A 14,969-nucleotide genomic window follows, 5' to 3' on the forward strand; every position below is an offset into this window, starting at 1 on the left:
TTGACCTGTTTTATATCATTTATCCCAAACTGCAGTCGTGTGTTTACAAACTGCATGAAATCATCCTGTGCACTTCATCCCGATAAGAAACCATTCCCTTGGTGCAGGGTTCGAATCAAACATCTGGTGCTTACTGTTTGTTTGTTTTTTGCAGCATATGCACGCTACCTTTGTTTGGTGTCCGACTCTTTCTATGGGTGAAACGTTTGATAGGCGTGGTCATTTCACCCCTGCTACTGAACTGCAACTCCAGACATGTCTCCAGGACACAGCAAAACAGGCGGAACGTCATAATTGCAGCAATGCTTCAAAATATCTTTCCAAATATTCAGTCAGATTGGGCAGAGCAGTGGCATACGCGGAGCATTTCGAATGTTGCTTGTGTGTTCATATGGCTCAATCTTGAGTCATGCTTGCCTCGATCTCGTGGCCTCTGAGGGCAAAATGTCGACGTCTCTCGTTGTCTCTCCTATAGGGCCTTTAATTGCGACCAGGAGTGTATGGATTCGCTTATTTGGCTACAAGTTCAAAAGAGGACTTTTTGGTGACAACAGAGAGAGGGTGAGGAAGGGAGGGGAGGTTTATCCAAATTCTGTCCCTAGTGGCCCCTCTCCACTGTAGGAAGGATAAATGGAACGTGATTGGGAATGAAGGATGGCGTAATTGTGAGCGACGTCAATGACGGAAGGTGATACGGCGTCATAACATGTCCTGCGAGCGCGAAGTCTTGCAGTGTAGGAACAGTCTGCAAAGTTTTCTCCTGGGAGGTTCTCCGTGTGCCAGGTTAGGCTACGTCCGTAGTTGTCACAGTAAAACTGCTGCTTCTTTCAATATTAGCTAAAAAGATAATCAATGTAAAACAATTTTACATAGACAACGAAAGAACTATCCACCTTAGTGTGCTATGGAACTGCTTCGGACTTTCCTTTGGCGGACGACAAGAGTGTAGCCTATGAAGCAGTTCTCTATACAGCTGGTCACTTTTTTCCTTTTACCAGGCTGGCAAGGTCGGTAACGACGCATAGAAGCGCGATTACAGTGATGAAGCCAACCTGAAGAGGTTTCGTTAACCTACATTTCGGAAAGAGTAAATGAAGGGAGCGGGCGTTAACTATGCTGTTCTCCTCTTAAAATCGATGCCTTGGCGGCTCTCCGCAACGCTAACGGTCGAAAAAAAAAAGCCAAGCAACTAAGAAGGAAGAAAAAGTTTATCGATACACTAGAAAAAAAGCTAGCGAGTCGGATGCCCAAAAGTGAAGAACCGCGAGGTTCCTACGTGCTCAACCGGTGCGTACTCAATGTGCCGTGGCGCGTTCGTAGTACAGCGCACGCCTCTTCGCCCGGTCCTCGGCACTCGTTCTCATCACCAATGGGAAGTCGATCTTCACGGGTCGTCACCATCGCCGCTTTTTCTCTTGTTTTTTTTTCTTGCCACGGCTAACTTTCTTTTCGCTTTGTTTTCTTCTTGCCAGCCTCATTTTCTATCTTTAAATCAATTCCATTACCGGTGGACCCTTCCACCTCCTCCATCTTCCAAATCACTCTGTGTCTTGTCCAAGAACTGCAGCGTGTATTATGATTTCTTAAGTATAAATACTTAAGGGGTAGCTAATGAGCTACTCGGCATTACGATGGCTACAAATGCGGTCGTCTCTCACGGGCGCAGCTAAGACCAGCCTTCTGAGAGCCTTACTATGCACACTGACGTCATAACTCTTTCTTTTTGGCGGCATTAATATGGAGCGCTGCACATTCGGCCGTGTATGCGTCGACTGGCGCTCGGCTCTTGCATCGTTTATGACGTGAGACTCGGCGAGTTGTAACCTAACCACCGCTTACGCGAAGACATCACTAACCAGACGTCACAACATGGCGTGTCGAGGAGCGCCTGCGTATGCGCGCTGACTGAGAGGAATGTGGCTTTCTTATCAAACGCCAAGGCAGACACGGTTGCTTGCGCGTAGAGCGCCAGAAATGCATTCTGTGCTGAGAGATAACCGCGCTTACTTTTTTTTTAGCTTAAGTGAATGCCTACCACGCTATACTATGAGTGCGTCGGGTTCGCGTACAAATTCTATTACTTCAACTGCGCGATTTTGCCTCGAACTTGGGAATTGGTCACGATGGAAGGAGCTAAATATTCAGTGGGTGGCCATTCCTCGATAACCTCGTTTGTGCTTAAAGAGATTGTGAAAAATCGTTCTGTTAACATTGAGTATTTGAGAAGTAGAAATCAGAAAGCAAATTCTTAGCCTGAAGTATTTAAATGCTCGCAACGACCGGCTATGGGCGGAGATATCACGCTGATACAAAAAAACACTTACACAGAACGGGAACAGACGAAGTGCCCATTTCTTTGTGTTTTCTGTATCAGTTAGCGCGATATCTTCAGTATGAAGCATCAGTAGGGTGGCTTTCTGGGTTTTTTGGTAGTACATAGCTTCAAAACACTGTAGCACAACAAAGGACGAGGAAGAAAAGAAGGACAGAAGGAACACCACGAGCGCTATATCCGACCCTCAGACACACGAACCCAAGACGCAAGGGCTCAATGTGCGTTCGAAGAATCATATCTCACTGTGTCCTGCAATTCGCACCAAGTCTCGCAGCTGGCTGAGTTTTTCTTCATCGGCCAGAGAACCGAGTGATCCACCACTTGGATTCGCTTAGTGTGATCCACCACTTTAGCGATCGTGGTGTTCCTTCTGTTCTGTTTTCGTCCTCGTCTTTGGTTGCGCTACAGTGTTTATGAAGCATCAACAAGTCCCCGCTCTTGCTTTGTAACAGCAGTATCTTACTAGTACTCACCTATGGATCAGAAACGTAGAGGCTAATGAAAAGTGTTGAACATAAGTTAAGGACAGCGCAGAGTGCTATGGAAAGAAAAGTAATAGGTGTATTGTTAAGAGACAGGAAGAGGGCAGAGTGGGTCATTGATCAAACACGGGTTAATAACATTCTAGTCGAAATCAAGAGGAAGAAATAGGCTTGGGCAGAGCTTAATTTCAATGCGAAGGCAAGGTAACCTATGTTCCTTAAGGGTAACAGACAGGATTCCAAGAGAAGGGAAGCGTAGCAGGGGCGGCAGAAACGTAGGTGGGCAGAGGAGATTAAGAAGCTTGTGGGGATAGGGTGGCAGCCGCAGGCACAGGGCAGGGTTAATTGGAGAGACTAGGGAGAAGCCTTTGTTCAGCAGAGGACGTAGTCAGGCTGATATGAATGGATGAATGTAACTTGATAGAGAGGTTTTTCTAGAATACCACCTGCAAAGACAGAAGTTTCTCACCCGTGAAATGTTGCCAGGCGCCGACGGGAGCAAGGCACTGTAACGTCCGCCAACTTGCCTGGCAATTAACCAGCGTCAAAGAGCAAAAAAGGGTGTAGCAGAGTTCACAGCATTTCACCAGTCTTTGACACGGCCCGCTTATTAGAAGCCCACAACTACGAGTATAATACATATTGTGGATAATTTTAATAGAATGATTATTGACTACATTGTTCAAGTAAAACAATTTTATATGAAAACTACGTCTTCAACAAAGAACACGCATACTGAAAAAGTTCAGCTTGCAGACAAATAATGAACTAACTAGCAGCCAGGAATACAACAGAGAGGGACAAAGAATCGAGCAGGGCAGGCTGCAAACAGTTAGCGCAGGAAACCTATTATGTCGATGAATGACACTGGCTAGATTGTGCAAGACAAAAAGAAATGAAAACCCCGCCCCGCCTGCACTCCATGCCTGACAGTGGGAAAGAGTGAAAGCCCACGAAAAAAAGAACGCAGCCCGATCCCGTTTTTCGTTGCTTTTTGTGTACTGGAAGCTTTTCTCGGCCGATTCTTCCTTTTCTGCCAAGGTCGAAGTCCCAGGAACAAAGTAGACCGGGAGGCAACATTCCTCCGTGTTCTCCTCCGCCACTTGGGCGACAGCGTCGAGCGCTGGAGATGTGAGACTGCGCCGAGCGCCGGGCCACCGGCGTCACCTCCTTCTCGAAGAGGAGAAACGAGTGAAGCCTAAGGACCAGCACCGGGGCCCTCCACAGCCACCGCCGCGCTCACTCTCTAATTGACGCGCAGCGAAGCGGATCCAAGAGACTGGCGCTGCTGCTAGGCCGCCTCCGCCCCCAGCCTATACCCGCACTTCCCTTCTCCCGATCAGCCCCTTTCCCACCACTCCCTAGCCTCCCCGCTCCCCTTCTCTCCGGGACCGAAACTCCGAGCAACAACTAGAACTCCTTTTCTCCGCCCGTTTCCTCTTCCAGCCTACCCTCTGGGTTTTTGCGCCAGTTCCGTGCAAAGAAACTCTCACGGAGCGTGCGTACTGTGGAGCCCCGACAACCTCCAGAGGGAACGAAGCTAGGCACATTTCCCTCGTTGTACAGTACACGCCATTCGTGGGTTTGCTTAAAGGCGCGGCTGAGGCAAGTTTTCAATTTCTGCTCGGTGCGTCGCGCCGAAGAAGCCGCGTGGCTGTCCTGGCGGCCCACCTCTATTCCACGTGCACCGCGCCAGGCGCGCCTGGAAGGCAAACCCAACTCGCGCGTTCTCTGCGTCCGCACCACTGCTCGGAATCGGTGAGGCGAAGCGCTGGCCCTCTCTCTCTTTATTCCTTTTCCCTTTTCCCCTTATTGCCGGCCTCGCGCCATAGGACGGAGCGATCGCCCTTTACCCCTTTACCCCGCTGCCAAGGCGTCGTTCTTCTCCGGCTGGCGCTCTCCTTTCTTTCCGAGCACACGCCCTCTAGCTCCCCCGGCGGTTGCTGGCGAGTACGTGGACACGAAGCTTGCTCCCACTTCTCTTCCATGGGAAAAGTTTTGGGAAGCCGGCGCTTCAGCTTCTCGTGCCACGGTGCTGGTTTCGGAATGGAATTGGGGTAAAGGGAAAAGGAAGCATTAGGGAGATCCGACAGTCGGGGGGGGGGGGGGGGGGGCTGCGTAGCAGCCCCTTCGGACGCTGCCTTCGAGGAGGAACAAGTTGGGCTGGAGCGCTTTTCACCATTGTGAGCAGAAAGTTCGCTGTTGGCACCCCGCCCCTTTTTGTCACCTCCGTCCTCTCGCCGCCGTTTCATCATCACACCGGTATGGCAGTTGTGTTTTCTTTGACCGGATAATAAGGCGGGTGCGAAGTAGGTGGAAGCAGTGTCCGACGAGGAAGTCCGTTTTGTAAATGGGTACTCTGTCAAGCACGACAGGTCGATCTGATTCTGTTCTTAACCAAGAGTTTTTTTTTTTGTCGCTGCTTTGCCTGCCGCCACATTTTTCTTCGTTTTCGGTGTCTGTGCTCTCTAAGCGCACGCCTGCTACACACAGAAATAATGAATCCTGAACTTAGCTGCGAAAGACATGCTGCATCATTTCATGAGAAAGACAACTTGTAGAAGTTGTCTTGAGGTTATAATTTTCTTAAGAGATATGGTTTTGTTTGACAACTGAATGTTTTTAGCAGTTTGAAGCATCTCGACAGGGAGGAACTTACTGCAATGTATTCAAAGCGTTGCTAAGTTACGTCCAAAGCCGTTTGAAGCATCACTGCCACCACGCCCAGCTGTTATCAGAAATCTCCGTATGGGCATTTTGTAGTTTGTTTCATTTCTAATTGATAGTAAAAAATTTGGCTACACAATAACAGCCGCAGCTATCATAGAAAGCTGCGAAAGACATTTTTAAGATTTTGTGCAATGCTCAATTATTCTTCTATCACCACGAGAAGTTCCTATAATATGGTAGTTAGCTCGAGCAGGAATTACTGTTCTTGCTTTTGATCGAAAGTTTCGCTTACGTGGATCGTGTAGTGATATAAGTGGCGTTAAGTTCACCTTCGTGCTCAACAGAGTGAAATAAAACTGCAGAAATCTACTAAACGTGGTTTCGTTAAGTCAGGAACAGGTAGAGGTATGCGAATATTCAACTTTTTTTCAATATCAAACTGATTATTCTAATATTGATTACTCAACACGAATCGAATACGTTCTAAATTATTCCAATTCCTTTCATGTAATTGGCATTCTGTTCGAGTAAGGTACGCTGTTGTTTTCTTCGATGTCTGTTCCTAAAATAGGACCAACTCCAATGAGCCGCACAGCAGGCTGGCACGATTAGTCGACGCTGGATAGGGAATCCATCGTCGTTAGGCGGGACATTAGAGTCGCGTCATTTATAATGTTCACACATGGCCTCCGACTTTGGGAGTCGAGGCGAGGCTCAGACAGGTTCGGAGAAGCCTGCTTTGGTTGTCGTCATCATTAGCAAAATTTTCTTTTGCTATTCATTAAACACGGCGGTTAGAGTTGAAATGTTGACTTCGTATTGATTCCTCCGTAGTGAAATTCAGTGTTGAATCTTTCGGCAACTATTGGTATAACTCTATAAGCGCTAGCTATTTGATTTTTCGTAATCTCATTCGTTTTGTACGGATATTCGCGCGAGTAGGGAATATTCCTAAAATGTTAGATTTTTATTCATCTCGGTTCTATCCCTATTCGATTCGAAATCGATTCGTATTCGGATCGGCTTATAGCAGCTGCCTTCGTATTGGATTCGGTTTTGAAAAAGTATTGTCATGCGATAGCATACGAGCCTCGTTGAAGCGAGAACCCCGTGACTGGTGTCATCACCGTGGCGGAAAGCCAAATTGGCTGGTCTGCAGTTAGGTAATCAGGGACGTCACCAGAGCGGAGAAGTCCCATTGGCTGAATGGACCTGTCGTCACCAGAACGAAGAAGTCGCTTTGGCCGAAGGGCCGTAAGGTCACTAGACCGGCGAATGCCCATTGGCTAGTGGGAATTGACGGTGCCAGACTGCCAATGACGTCACCATACCAAGTTCCTTTGTACATTCTTGACCGGCCAACCATGGCAGGTGGTGCACGGGAAGAGCTCGGGGAGAGCAATACAAGCCCCACTAGTTACATGCGGAAAAGGCAGCTCCAGCTGATATTAATTAAAAATCTTGGACTATGGTCATGCACGTCGATTAATAGCCCTGAAAGGATCCCAGGCCCTGTTCCATTTCTTGGGGAGCCATGTGTACATGCGCTATAGGTTAGACTTCACCTCATACAGGCCCGTTAACTCACATCCTTCTTCCCTATTCCATCCCTTTATTTCCGCTGCTTCCCTCTTCCCACCCCCCCCCCTTTCCATATTCATTGTAGCCAAGCGGAACCCACTTCTGTTATACCTTACTGCTTTTTCTTCTCACCTGCAGCCGCCGGGGTAGCTTAATTTAATGGCTTTGGTGCTCGGCTGCTGAATCTAAAGTCGTGGGGGCGAATCCCGGCCTCGACGACTGCACTTAGGCGGAGGACTAAAGTAGACTCTTGACTGATGTTTGATGTCGGTGCACGCCAAAATCAATTGTTGTGGTCAAAATAAAGCAGAGCCCATCGCCGTCTCTAACAGGCCACCTGCACTGCCGGGATGTTAAAGCTCACAAGGCAATCTTCTCCTCGTCCTCTTCATCCTTTCTCTTTCTCTCTTTTATAGTAAAATTTTGACGCAGGCTTAAAAGAGTTGAGTCGCCGCACCAAACTCCACTCAGAAAAGCATCCGGGTCTCTCTGCCCAAAGCACAGCTATCGTTAACACTAAGCACGGAAATAAACAGTGTGGTTTGGATGCTAATAGCTATTAACTCTGGTTTTCAGTAGAAGACATTCTTCAAAAGGAAGCTTCAAGAGAAAACAGAAATGCTCTCGTGTTGCGCAAGTGGCCGTTTTGTAACGATCCTAAGTTAGAGAGGCTCGCCTCAGGTTTCATCGAGTTTCGCAATCGCATCTGAGCGATCGCTACGCTTGCGGTGTTCACCAAGTGCATGCTTTCGCGTGTGATTTTTTGCCGCTGCCTGCTTATTTCCGGTAAACCCCCGCACCACCTTGTTGCTGCAGCTGTGCCTGTACTGGCTAAAGGATCTGACGGTTATTGCGCAACTTCCTCACACTTTTCGGGTAACTCCGCAAACACGTGACGGCGGTGCTTACAATATTTGCGAAACCTTATGTTGATTTGTTGTTTGCAAGCTGAATTCAACTTAAGTTCGTTATTACAGCATTGCAGCAAGTTGCAACGCGCATGCCTTCCAGTGCCTTTATCTGTAGTCTACTCCCCTGCGAAACATACAAGAAGAGAGCTCTGAGTGCGCTTCAGAAGAGCTTCTCACTTCGCGGCCACTCTGACCTCACGAACTTTTACACTGAGGCAAATCCGCTTAATAATGTTTGCGCGGAAGGCAGGTGAAAAATGAAATGTAATTAAAGTAGGAGGAGCAGTCAGGCTGCGGCGACAAAAAAAAATAAAACGTGGACTACAAAGGAAGATCCGAAGAAGGAACCACCGAGGCGACAACTCTTCCCTAAAATACAGCGAAATAATGGAAGGAGAGAAGCCATCTCTGGCCGAAAAGTTTCTCCTGGGTCAGGCGCCGGCCAGTGATTTGCACACGAAAAGGCGGTCCATGCATGCATGAGGCAGCAGCGCACTCCAAGTGCACACTGTGCGAGCTCGGGTTCTGCGGCTTAAGAGATTCGGCCAGCGTCGAAAGTTTGAATTTAATCTGCGAAGAGAGGGTCGCATTTGCGCAGGAGAGCACCCTCGGAGTTCGTCTCCACGTGCCTACGCCGCTCTGCCACCGTGCGCGTCTTTTCCCGTGCACAAGGCCAGCGGTCGCCTTGGCCCCGAGGTTCGGGTCCTTTCAGCGGGCTCCTATTCCCTCCGCTTCGCCCACGGCGCCCGCCGCGGCAGCGTCGGCGGCGATTCGCTTATTATTGGCGCCAGACCGGAGAGAATTTGAAGCGCCGCATATGCAAAGTAGGACCAGCAGGCGTTTCGATGAACTTAGTCCCACGGGGGGAGGCGGGGTGCTCCCAGTGCGGGTCGCCGGCAAAAAGGGCGGGCGCCGGGAACTTGAGACGACGCAATGGTAGGCCGCTCTCCCGACTCGCTCTGACGATGGAAGCTGCCTTCTTGGTCGATGCACGTCACTGCAGCTTTGCGGCGCCTACAAATACGACGAATATATGCCGAGTGACAGGCGCCGAACGCCGCTAACGAGGAGAAAGGAGGCGGAGGCACTCGAGTGCTTTCTTGAAGCCATGTGCACACCGGCTGCTTGGTGCCAGTTATAGTTCATATGTGGACGATGGAAACAGAGTTAATTATAACATGATAATTAAGAAGCTCCCACTGTGCCCTGCTTTTGACGGCACTCTGGGTTGTGGGTTTCTTCTGTGGGCGTTCCTAGCCATGTTTCTCCATGACACCACCGCCCCACTTGACTTGAATCTCTTCGCCGGCATTAAGCTGCAGCCTATGTGTTTATTTATTTATTTATTTATTTATTTATTTATTTATTTATTTATTTATTTATTTATTTATTTATTTATTTATTTATTTATACTGCAGGCCAAAAACTGGCCCAAGCACGAGGGACAATACAGTACAAGGAATAACAAAGCAGAAGAAAACTCCTGAAAAGGATGCAGACTGTAGCAGTGCTACTCAAACAAGTAAATTCATGCACTAGCATAATAACTAACAAAAGAAAAAAGGAAAAAGAACTGCGTACATGAAATTGCAAACAGGTGGGAAAATTGTTGTGCCAAACAACAGAAAGTGGAAAAAAATCGCAAAGTGAAGAAAATTGAAAAAAAAAACATACAAAAAAGGGAATTACGAACACTGCTTATGTTTCGTTTTAAGGGCAAGGGGCGTATTTTTACTTTTCTTATTAAACCGATGGGCTTTTAATTGCACTGAGGTTCGCGTATTCTCATATTTGCAAGCAACTCCACCTTGAGGGCTTCTCAAAACCATATTCTCAAAAACAAAGCGCTACTTTTACACACATCTGCACACGTAATGCAACTCATTCTCTCGTACCAACTCAGCCACCAGTGCAATAGCCTTCTCTACTAGAAATTATGAAGGTTATGTGGACATTTTTGCGGTGCTTACCTGGCCTCAGGAACAACCAGATTATTTCAACTTTCTTACGCACAGTATGCTTTTTCAGGTCCACTTTTTGCAGCTCTCTGCCCGCTTTTTTTTATTTTGTGAAACTTTTTTCTGACGCTTCTACGGCCGGAAAAAAAAGGTTTTCTGGAACGGGGGTGTTATTCAGTCCAGGTTATTGCATACGACCGCACACACGACTTTGCAGCCGCTGCCCCATTCATTCGCGAATACTCTGGTGAACATCAATATCATCTGATATTCATGTCAGTATGTCGCCTCTGCTAAAAGACTTCCAGTATTCTTGCTTTACATATTCAATACTAGAGCACGTTCCGGTTTCAATTACGACGGCAGGTGAGTTATGCCAACCGAAACTATCCTAACCGAAACTAAACTGCGGGTTTCCGCCCTGCCCCAACAGTAAGACGGTGCTGAAGATCTGGTTTTGAGTTATCTTTATTTTTCAATAATATTTTATGGGGACTTTACAGAACATTCTTTGCGATACACGTTATTCTATATTGCAATTTCTTTTATCTCTCAAAAAGCGTCTGCTTCAGTGATTATTTCCTTAGAGCAGAAACCATTTGGCTACCGACGGCCCAGAAAAGTGGCACGTCCTGATATCTTCAGCGTTTTCTTCGGTGCACACCCGTATTTTTCTCGTTGATCCTGCAAGAAAATGTGCAGCTGCAGAGCGCTCTCCCCTAACGAGCCTGCGTCAAAACCCTGAAAATTATGAACGGGCATTACGGGAACTTCGGATCAGCCGTAATTAGTCTTCATAATGCGGTCCCTGCTTACGACGTCGCGTATGCCGGGAGACGCTAATAATACGCTTCGCCGGAGCATTTTCATGTGTGGGCTGTCGTAATTTTCAATTTTGCTACTTTTCCCTTACTATTTCTTTCCTTTTTTTTAGGAAGGGGGGAGGGAGGACTCGTTACTTCGAATTTACTTCGCAATACTTTTAACGCCTTCATTTCTCACATCTCCTCGCATTCCTTTAAACTTTAGTTTTTTTTTTTTATCGTAGCTGGCGGGCTTTCCCGTAAGTGAGAAAATGTGTTTCCTTTTATCGCCGTATTTCATAGCCAATATGAATCAACAAAATCGAACTCGCTGCGATGCGTCTCCTTCTGCTAACGGTAAGCTTTTCTGCCCTCCCCTTCTCTTTCTCTTCTTCCCCTTTTCGGTTATTATACGCGTTTTTTTTCTTTGATATTACTCTTTTGAGAGTCGCTGTCAGAAACAAGCCAAATCCATTATCTTCAATTCACCCTTTTCCCATACGATCTCAGAACGCAAATAATATACACTGAAAAATCCGCACTGCCTTTTTGTTTTAAAAAAGAGGAAGGTAATAAAGTTGCGCCAGGAACAGCTCGCCTTAATGAAACGAAGGGAAGAAAAAAGCTCGAATTCCCGAAGTACCGCAAAAAGAGGATTTAACGTGCACTGGAAAGGGGGGGGGGGGGGGGGAGGCAGAAAATTGGCCAAAAACGGTGCGGCTATGGCAAGAACGGAAACCGAAAAATCTGCAGATTGTTTGGTTCAAGATAGAGAACCTCTGGCATTTTCTTGCTTTTCTTCTTTGAACTTTTGTTTCCAGTAGGCGAAAAAAATATACAACTTAGGCCTTCGGGTCTTTAAAGTGGCGTTGATTTGCTGAAGAACTCTTATTGCGTTCTCCGCGAAACAGCAATCCGGGGCTATGTTTCCCTCCATTCGCAACGAGAGACAAAAATGTGACCAAATCAAAATTTAAAAAATGGGCGACGCGAATTTCAGGCGTTGGAAGAAAACTTTTTATATCCTTAAAGTTGGAGTTTGTACGTGTAATGGAAACAGATATATAAGAGACAGAAGTTTGGTTGGGCCTTTTGATGGATGACTCCGGACCGAATGCACACACTGGCGAGTAGTAATCGCTAGTGCTTGACAAACTGCTGCCGCGCTGAAGTTTCTTTCCCTCTTGCCGCTGTCGGATGTTTGGTTAAAGCATGCAACTGGGATACTTCATCATTTCTTCTTGTAATTTTTTCTACGCTCACAGGTCAGGAAGTACTACTTGCCGTTGGCATTTCTACTGCTTGGCTACAACACCCAGGACTTGTTCAGTTACCTTTACTTTTTCATCTTGTCAGACCTACGGTTCTTAATTCGGAATAAAATTTGGTGCTGAATCGACACGTTTTTACTTGCAAGAGCTAATATTGCGTGCGACTAGGTATATAGAATCACACCTACGGCATTTTCTTCAGTCAATAAATTTTGGCTAACAGTACAGCAGGAGGAAGAGGAACAAGATTTATTTGTCAATGGACAAAGAGCGTACGGGCTTGAGATGATGTTTAGACAACAAGCCACCGTTACAGATTTAGACTATACGAGACTAATTGAGGAGACACGGGGAGAGTGTTCGTGACCTTATTGAAAGCGCCGCTGTACGTGGGAAAATGTCATGACGGTGCATTGTTCTCAAGAGTTTATGCAATATGGCACTGGTGATTTCCACCACCATGTTGCTTCATGGCGCAGCGTAGTAATCATACACTGCGGCGTGACTTCCTGTGTATTGAGGTTATTGGTAGTCACGTGTACGATGCAAGAATCCTTCATTTTGTAGCGATAGCTACATTACGGTCGCATTTCGAGCCTTCAGTGTGGCTCCGCCGCCATGCTGTGACGTGGTTGGTCACGTGGTGCGGAGAAGCTGCCGGCGGCGCGACGCCATGGCTGATCACGTGGTTCGTCACGTGGTTGGCCACGTGACCAAGTTCCACTCAGCCAGCAGTAGCTATCGCGTCACTCCAGGTTTAACCAGAGCTAAACCACCGCCAATTTTTTAATTAATCCACAGAGGTTACCGGCATTGCTTATCAAGTTTCAAGCCAAAAATGACGCTCCTTTGCGGCCGCTTCATCAACTGTTTTTTTTCTCTCCTCCCAGCTCGAGGCTACTGTTCTTTTTTACTTTGTCTTTGAGCGCTATGATCTTCCACTGATTTGTGTTGTCATTTGTTTCTCTTAGAGTTTCACAAAAACACTTCCCTTTTCTTTCTGTCTAATTCCATATCGAATCCTGAAAAGATGCCCAATAGAATGTAAGCAAGTAAGGAGGATTTTACCCGCACTCAATGGCGTGCAGGTGGGGTCAGGTGATTCTTTAGAAACTCGCTATTTCCGGCTTTTTTGGTAATTGCTCAGGAACAAATTGCGCTTTGAGCTGTTTGGCCGGGCGTGGGTGCGTAATTGATTGATAACTTCCGGGAGGGGCCTTATGGGATGAAACGCTCTGAAAACCAATAAAAATATGGTACAAACAAGAAAGAGAAGCGGTCTGTTCCTGCTCGTCTATTGAGGTCGCGTGATTAAAATGGGGACCACGGCTGGGAAAGTTATACACTAGTTGTGGAAAAAAGGGAATTGATGGTTGGGTAGTTTTTACAACTCATGCTTGCTTTGCGAGCGAATGTACAAAGGTGTATTCGAGGTGTATGCTTTCCGACGAGCTAAGCCTAAAGTCCTCGGCGGAGGCAATGTGGGATAAAAAGTGCGGGAGATGTCTCTAAGGTTAAAAAAAGGCTAGCAGGTCCACATTGGGCTTTTAAAATTGTTGCATTTGCTTTGAATGCTGCTGCCACGCATGAATGTGAAGCGAATGTGTCCGCTTTTGCAACGCCAGCAATGAATGCTTTAGAGTGTGACAAATACGTTGTGGCACGGACATGAGCATCTTGTCGTGCAGCACGTTTGCGGCCAGTGTCTTGAGAGCATTCTTACTATCTTGGATACGCCGCGCATTTGTGGTTTTTAAGACTTTTTCAAGACCTAGTGACTTTTCCGCATGCCGCCTTTGGTTTAGAGTTCTTGAGTGAGTGCACCAAACCGGCGAATCGCCATATCCTTCGTTCGTTGCTGTGAGCTGTAAATAGTTCTGTAGCTTTTCCTGGGCTTCACCAAGGGGGTACGCAGAGTATTGGAGTCGCTTTGCTCACTGGAAACCATTTGTTATTATGTACGGTCTGCTTGCGATCAATAATTATCACTGAATTGTTTTTATTACGCGATAGCATAAGAGTCGAAGTTCCCGCGCCCGCCGCCAGTGTCACACATTGCAACCTCGGCAGGTAGCTCTTGCCACCTCTTGTGCCTAGAATTACTAACTAGAGTTGCGCGTAGGTCCGCCACAATGCTCTTCCAAGCGTCCAAATTATGAGGAAACGCCGCAATTCTTGCATGCAGGTGGCGCACTTGGTATAGCACTTAGAGCGCGTGCAGGCTCAATCGGCTTTATTCTGACTGCAGAAGTTGTTCTGTTTTAGCCAAATAACTGTTGCATTGAATGTCACATCTTGCTAGTAATGCGTCGGCGGCTCCAAGGACTACATTAATGAGTTACAAACAAAAAATTCGCCATGTGGATGGATGGCGCCATCTGTTGTAAACGCCACAAATCACAGACATTTTCTTTTTAACGTTAGCTAACACCTATGATAAAATTGCGTCCTATTGAAAAGAAAACATCGTTTTCAGTGAACATGTGGTCTGGGGCAAAAAAAAAAAAAAACAATCACGCATAGCACGAGAGCAGCAGGCCCCGAATTTAGTTTTAGCAGCATTCTGGTGCTAAACGATGCAAATAAGTTGGCTTCTCTGCAATTCATGAATGGTTTTAACCATGTGATCACATCTAGCCAGTAGAGGCGCCAGTGTCCCTGGGAAAACAAATGCGCAATCTAGGCACTTATACAGCAACTCCACTTGTGGCTCTTGGCTCTTGCCACCTGGCACTAACACGGAAGAGCCAGCTGCGATCTGTCACCTGTCACGGCTTCCAGGGGGCACAGTGTAGAGAAGACGATCCTCCTCCCCACTTATACGGTATGTGTGGTCGTGCATGGTAGCACACAACAAGGTTCCTATGCTAACGCGTCGTCACAGCTAATGCTTTTCATGCAGAGTAATCCCGCAGTTAACGATCTGAGGCCTCTATTGAAAGACTTGTCAGTAGAACG

The 14,969-nt window shown here is 47.0% G+C and overlaps 1 protein-coding gene and 1 pseudogene across 1 annotated transcript in view; one reads left to right on the top strand and one right to left on the bottom strand.

Annotated features, from left to right (window-relative positions):
* The window catches only part of Octalpha2R (alpha2-adrenergic-like octopamine receptor), a 619,288-nt gene that overhangs the window by 48,520 nt on the left and 555,799 nt on the right, over nucleotides 1–14,969 (top strand). The window lies entirely within an intron of this gene.
* LOC144130672 (5.8S ribosomal RNA) lies at nucleotides 2,514–2,664 on the bottom strand (annotated as a pseudogene).

Source organism: Amblyomma americanum, chromosome 4 (genome assembly GCF_052857255.1).
Source record: "Amblyomma americanum isolate KBUSLIRL-KWMA chromosome 4, ASM5285725v1, whole genome shotgun sequence".
NCBI lineage: Eukaryota > Metazoa > Arthropoda > Arachnida > Ixodida > Ixodidae > Amblyomma > Amblyomma americanum.